This window comes from Dendronephthya gigantea, unplaced genomic scaffold (assembly GCF_004324835.1).
Source record: "Dendronephthya gigantea isolate DGI-Jeju-01 unplaced genomic scaffold, DenGig_1.0 000700F, whole genome shotgun sequence".
Taxonomy (NCBI): domain Eukaryota; kingdom Metazoa; phylum Cnidaria; class Anthozoa; order Malacalcyonacea; family Nephtheidae; genus Dendronephthya; species Dendronephthya gigantea.
This window is the reverse complement of record NW_021163710.1, coordinates 5478-13210: the sequence shown is the minus strand read 5'-3', so window position 1 is coordinate 13210 and position 7733 is coordinate 5478. Positions and strand designations below refer to the sequence as shown.

Below are 7733 nucleotides of genomic sequence, written 5' to 3'. Positions count from 1 at the left end.
GCAGCTAATTAAATCAATTCTCGTCATAACAATACTTTCGAGGCCCAGCTGAGTAATTATCAAAACAAACATAACAATTTGCATAAAATTAATCACCGCATCACACAACGTTCCAGACCTGTTGGTGAATATTAAAATATAAATAGCCACTCTCGGAGAGTTAATAGAAATCCTTGGGAAGAAAGGAAAAGCTAGAAATAAAAGCAGAAGTCAACCCTTTGCTCTAGTAATTAAACATTGCCGTAAGAATTCAGGCATAGAAAGTTCTAATTCCCACAGTACACCAAGTACATTTAGAAATTTACCAACATCATCCAGCAGCAACTTGTATGGTAGTGCTAATGATTACAATCATGCTCCTTTTCGCAAGCGATGTTGGAAGAATCAACACATTCTACAGAGTCGCCCTTTCAGGTCAAAAGAATGGACAGACTATCTAAGCCTTGTACAATGAGTTACGAGAAGTTAAACAACTTCGTTTATAAGTCCAGCTATCAAAATATTCCAGTTCGTATCACTAGAGGGTCTAATTATTTCATGAAGTATAAGCATATTATTCCCCAACATATTGACAGACAAGGGGAGGCGAAACAGAGGAGAAGCAATCCTATTAATTTGAAAACAATTAAAATACTCAAAAATGGACCTCCTCAATGAAAAATAATTCCAAAATGTATGGTTATTGATGCCCGTTCATTGGCTAAACCTGATGCCTTACCTGCGTTGACTGCTGAGCTTGTTCAGAACAATATAGAGGTCTGTTTTATTACAGAAACATGGCTTCATAAATATATCCCCTCCTCACTTATTTGTCCAAGAGGCTATTCCATAGTTCGCAAGGATCGAGATTCTCGGTCTGGTGGCGGAGTCGCTATATTATGTAGAAACGATTGGATAATTACAAACGTCAACCTTGATAACAACTTTGAATGTATCTGGTGTGATATTCAAACCAGTAACAGTTCTTATTGCGTCGCTGCACTGTACCATCCACCTGATCCAATTTACAACGAATCAGATCTGCTCGACTTTCTATCAGATTACCTTGAGAAAACCTTATTGTTGCAACCGAATGCTAAAATTATCATTGCTGGTGATGTAAACCAATTACAGATTCATGATTTCTGTATTCAGCATAACCTAGGCCAAATAGTGAAGAAACCTACTAGAGGTATACAGATATTAGATGTATTTTTGACCAATAACCCTCACATATGGAAGTTCCTACCGTTTTTCAGTGTTTGGTACGTTCTGATCATTCTGCAGTTGTCGTGACTCCGCAGCAGCCTGAGCGAAAAGTTGTGTATTTTCGTGACGTCAGATATCACCGCAAAATAAGAATGGAGAAGAAACTAGAAGTACATGACTGGAGCCTGATCTACGATGCCAATATTGACCATGTTAATAAAGGGGTTGATTTATTAAATGAAACTCTCTCTAATATGTTTAATGAGTGCTTTCCTTTGATCAAGGTTAAAATGTCGACTCGTGACCCACCGTTCATGTCTCCTCTTGTAGAGCATCTGTGCAATTTACGGAATAGAGAACTCAAGAAAGGTGCGAATACTGAAGTGCAGAAGAAGATAAAAAACTAATCCGAGAAAATCAAGTTAAAGCTATTAAAAATGATAAAACTAAAGGCAAAGAAGGTTCTCGCAGATGGTAGAAAACCGTCAATCAAATTACTGGAAGACGATCTAGGTCAGAAATATCAGTAATATCATTGATCCAGAACAAATGAATTTACATTTTCAAGAAATAAATACCGATAAAGAGTACCTGAGACCTGTCCCGTTGAGAATTCCAGAAGAAACTCGACTCCCAACTATCGATATAGAAGCTGTTAAAAATTTCATGAAGAGACAAAACAAACGTCACCTGGTCCGGATGGTATTCCGTATTGGGTCTTGAGAGATTTTGCCTTTTATCTTGCACCAGTTATCGCAAATGTATTAAATTCATCTTTAAAACAGCAGTGCGTACCTACTCTTTGGAAACTGGCAAATTTAAACCCACTGCCAAAGGAGTCTCCATTAACGGAATGCAATCAGCTAAGACCGATATCATTAACTAACATTGTTATACGACTTCTGGAAAGGATTGTATTCGAAGAAGAAATTTGTTATCCTTCAAAACTAATTATCGATAAACATCAGTATGCTTATAAGGAAAACTCGAACACTACTGCAGCTCTCATAAAGTGTCAGCATCATTGGCTAAAATGGCTAGACGATAAGGCTAATTGTGTCCGTGTAATATCCTTTGATTTTAGCAAAGTGTTCGACAGCGTTCCCCACGATATTTTGACGCAGAAACTCAAATCGACAAATCTTAACCCATACGTCATAAATTGGCTAATTAATTTCATGTCGGGTAGAAAGCAGAGAGTTGTGGTAGATGGAATTGCGACTAACTTCCTTAGCATCAATAGAGGAGTACCTCAAGGAACGGTGCTTGGTCCCTTCTTGTTTTTGATAATGGTTAGTGATATCAAAGTTAAACACCCGCAAACGAACAACTTGATCAAATTTGCCGATGATATAACAGTGAGCGTCCTTGTCACATCATCTGGCGATTCAGCTTTAGACGAGGTAACTAACATTCAGAGTTGGGCTGAGAATAATAGAATGACACTTAATCTTAAAAAAACGTGGGAATTGTTATTATGCAATCGCTCTCTCGCTACGCCTCCCCTGCCTATTAATGGGATACGACGCAAAAAGTGGCTAAAGTTATTTGCTGTAACCTTCCAAGAAAACCCACGCTGTTGGGATAAGCAGGTAGATGGCCTGCTGTCACTGGCTGGAAGCAGAATTTATATCCTGAGAGTTTGTAAGTTTTATGGATATTCGCCAAGCAAGCTCACTAAATTGTTTGACTCTTTAATTCTGTCATTATTCCACTATGGAATTGAAGTATGGGGATCTGCATTGCAAGGGAAATATATTGAAAAAAAACAAGTTCTTCAATCGGGCATTCCGATATGAATACACTCAAAATAAATATTCCTTAGCCAAAATGATTGAGGAAAAAGATCGGTCATTGTTTAATAAGATCATAAACAATCCTGAACATTGCCTTTATGAACTGCTACCGGAAAAACGAAAGCGATCTTTAACAGAACGTGATCACCAATTCATATTGCCCAAAGTTAATACAGAACGTTTTAAATAATCATTTTTAAATAAGTGCCTTTTTAATGACTTTTAATACCTTTGCTATATCTTACTATTATAATGTTTATAATGTAATGTAAATAATTTAGTTGAAATATAATGTAAGTAATTTAGTTATAGTATAATGTTAATAATTTAGCTAAGCCTTATGCAATGTAAAGTCCCAGGTTTGTTGTGACTCTTTTATGCGACATTCTAATTTTAATAAAGACTTATACATAAAGGCCAACGCTTTTAATACCTCTTGCTTAACTTGTTTAGTGCGTATTTGCTTCCTCTTTCGACCTGTTGTTCGTGGTGTTTCAGGCTTAGAATGGGGAAATATTGAAAGGACTGAGTTAGGTTTCAACCTCGGTTTACGCTGGTAACCGGGTATCAGATTTGCTAATGTTTCCTCGAAGCAATCTGGTGTGAAATGAGCCAAACAGACATATGAATGGTCGATATTGTGTGGATTCACTCGGCGAATTCTCGCCCATCCATGCTTGTCGCAAACGCAAATCTCTCGGAATTCGATGATAGCTAACTCCTGTTACATTCTGTGAGTTATTTGTACAACCTGGGACCATGCAATGAGGCATTTTCACGCCGGGTCAGCAACTCCGAAAAATGTGTCATGAGCGTCAGCGCTACTAAGCTATATCGCTCTGCGGTCGTTCGTCAAAAAGTAAACAAATTTGAAAATGGCGTCGGGCAAAGAACGCTTCACTGTTGACGAGGTTATTGAAGCCGTTTCGTTTGAGAAAGATTATGCTATTTCTACCGAAAATAATACCAGTTCATTTAACAATGTTTTAAATGAATCACTGGAATTGTTTAATCGGTGTGATGGCACAATTGACGTGGCAAAATTTCAAAGCGAAGCTCGGGCATCCCTTGAGTTAATCTATAAAAGATGCCTCTTAAACAAAGGTCCAGAGAACCAATTAGATGTACTTTCTGGTACCAATATTCGCACTGGGCCGATGCTTGCTTCTGAAGTTTCGGTTTGGGTAAAATTGGTGAATCGAAGGATGGCTTATAAGCCGAAACTTCACAAGCCGTGGTTCATCGAATTTGCGCGCGATATGCCAAAGGCTTTATTTGATGCCTTTCGGTGCGGCGTAAGCGGTGGTTCTACCTCGTTTGGTATTTAGTTGATGCTGGCTGTGTCAAATATACAGATACCAGGAGGATGGTACGTGATTTTGCCAAAATTTCTGGGCTTTCTCGGCAAGATATTCAGCAAAGATGGAAAAAGGAATTTAAGGGGCGGCAGAATGGTTGTAAGGCAGAACTGTTATGTACAGAGACGAAACCTTTTGCTTTAAAATATGATGAAAAGAAAATGAAGGTTTTTGTATCATGTTATTATGGCTGTTGGAACCAGTTTGGATATGCCTTTCACAGCTAGTTTATATTATAATTGCTGTTACATTTAAATCCTCATTGCACACAAAAAACTCAAAGTGTTAAGTCTAGTTGAATCCATACAAAGAAAATAATGAAGTTATTTAATTGACCCAAAAGAGATTTAGGCTGCATTTCTCCTGAGAGAAATCCAGTCTTAATGTGCAAGGTGATTCAAGCTGTTTTGAGTTGCTATAATAGCTCTATTTTGCATAAACATTTTCATGATCTCTTCAAAATTCTGCCTTACAACAATACCAGTATATACCTTATTCATTTATATGCAAAGCCCAGAAATTTAAGGTAACACTATACTATTTCTCAGGCCATTGAGTGACATTGCACCATGATACACCCTGTTTTAGTACTTACTCTGTCTAATGTCAGATGATTTTACTTGTTATGGTTAATTCATATAGTTCCAGTGCTCTCCCCTTACAAGTAAAATCATCTGGCAGTTCTGTAGACAGAGTAAATACTAAGGTAGGGTGCATCAGGGCACAATGTGATACAATGGGTTAACTGGCCCATGTGCCTAATTAATTGGGTGGAATTGTACCCTGATTTACCCTACTTTAGTCTCTGCCCAGTCTAATGCCAGCAGATTTCACTAGTAAAGATGAGAGCCCTTGCGCTAAAGCAGAAGCAACTGAGATACCAAATATGTACTCATGTGAACATGAGTATATAAATATACACCAATTATTGCATGTAGCTTTGGCCTTGCAAACAAATATATTTAATAGAATATTCACACCTTTGCAATTAGCAGTTATGGCAAATATTCTAATATTTCATCATTTCAAGAATTATCAGAAATTAAAACATTATTATTATATATATGAATATACACAATCGTTATCATAATAATATTTACAAATGTTATATTAAAATAATGACACATCTTAAATTTATGTAAGTGTGCCCTTTTCAATAAAAAATATTTTTAGAAAAACTCTTTGTATTATTTGAAACTTTGGCCTTTCCTAGCTTTTTGATATTTCATCACTAAAAAATGAGATTATTCTAATTACATAGTATAATATATTATTGAGCAATAGCAAAAGAAAGACAATGAATAGATAATTTTAACACACAGTAATGGAAATGTACACAGACACTGCACAGGTTAAAAACATTTTTACCATTTGTACAAGTATTCAGACTGCATAAACTTGAACAACAAGCAAATCGAAATTCATGTTCAGTATAAATATCTGAGATTCCTTTGAATTGTTAGCATTTGAACATGCATTTGCCCAACTCATCTAAATTAAGCTTCATACTCTAGTTACATACTTTAATGTTAAACATCATAAAGCACGAGTTTTTAATATACTCTTTTGCAAGTGAATTAATAAGCTAACTGACCAATTGGATTTTAAAGTATCCAAATATTTCACATTTAAATATGCAACAGAATTTCATGTTGCAACTGGTCAGTTAATTAATAATTCAGTTACTATCTCAGCTTTTTTGTACACTTTTATCAATTAAAGCTGTTACATTATGGCCACAGAAAGTACACTTCTCATCATCAGACGATACCTTCTCTAATCCACAATAACAATATCTTGGGTCATTAACAGCTCTCTCAGGGATGTAGTTATCCTTGCCTGGTGTATTGGAGCATGGTTCATGGCCATGCTCTGGGAGCCAAACTAACATTATATATTCATGCCTAAATTTCACTCCAGCGGTTCTGATAGGTTGTGTTGGCACTTAGTCGCTGTAGAGCAATGTGCTTAGCTTCCCGTCCCTCCATAGAAACAGTAAGAAGACCCTGACAATATGTATCATACATGTACTTTGTATGCACTGGTACTACATGACCTATTGTCCATATAGTAGGTGTTACTTGTGTTGGTACAAATAGAGAATTTTGCACGAAAGTATTCCAATGCTGCTTTAGATAAATCACTAATGTTAGTTTCATTAATAATAAACCTATTAAAAAGAGAGCAAGCATCTCTCAACCTTAGGCCAATGTATGCAAGTACCAAGACATTCTGCTGCTGTGCTCGGGAATCACTTGAATCACTCATTGCTTTGATCAGCCGCATGAAGTTATGACAGAAAAGCCTGGAATCTTTGCCGGTGAAGCGATAAGCGAAATCTGCTCGGTGAGCTTGAGTTTCATTATACCACTTTATTGCTTTCTTCGCCACCCGGTTTGCCTTAACTTCATATTGCAGAGCAAAGACAACTTTCGCAAAGCAGGAATGTCTTGGCACATCTGAAAATGACTTGCATGTTTCTATGTTTGATTTACCAATTGATTCGCGCAGAACTGCTTTAAAGAAATACTGCCATGCATTATTCTTCAAGTGAAGGGGTTCTACATGGGCTTTGTCAATCAATTTACCAATCAATGGTGCATATTCTTGACGACTCTTCCTTTTGGCAATGAAATCTGTCACCTTCGAACGCTTAGTCTTATCAGAGACAGTCTTTTTCTTCAGAGAGTCTTTAAATTTTTCCACAGCAGCAGCAGTCTTAATTCTGTCCTGATAAGACCAAGCCTTCCAGGTACAAGAAGGTCCCTTTCCGAAAGTTCCTTTTACATCCAGAAGCATAGCATATGATGGTTCGCGTCTTAAATGGTGTGAGAACTATGAATCTCTTCAAGATTTCGTTAAAGTGTCATTTGGATACGAGGGTAAATGGCGTTCAGCTGGGGGTAGTTCGAAGAGATTTGAGGCCAAGGATTCTGACTTTGTCGCTACGTGGTATCCTGGGAAGTTAAATACTCTATCATTTAATGGTATGATTGGAAAGGAAGCTAAAGAATGCCTGATCACCCTGTTTACACCCCCCCTGGAAACCCCTGTCAGAATACCTTGAAAGAAAATCCCAGTCAAACTGTTTTGGAAGAATCTATTGAAAATTTGTTGTTCGAGATAGAAATATTGAAAACTAGGATGGATTCAGTGCAATCGACAATTACTAGTGAGGACCAGCATACGCCAATAGTGGCAAATTTAACAAGTGAAATTACTCGGCTTCAGATCGACCTGGAAGAAGAAAAGTTTAAACGGTCTGTCCTTGAAACACAAGTTCAAAGACTCCAAGATGAGCTTAATACAATGAAATCATATCAAAAAGATGATGAGCTGAGTCAACGCAGCTCAGATGCAAGTGTGGTCGAAGTTGCAGCAGTCTATGCGG

At 37.2% G+C, this 7733-nt stretch overlaps 1 pseudogene; it reads right to left on the bottom strand.

Moving 5' to 3' along the window:
- Positions 1–6032: 6032 nt before the first annotated feature.
- LOC114544246 lies at positions 6033–7141 on the bottom strand (annotated as a pseudogene).
- Positions 7142–7733: the final 592 nt, after the last annotated feature.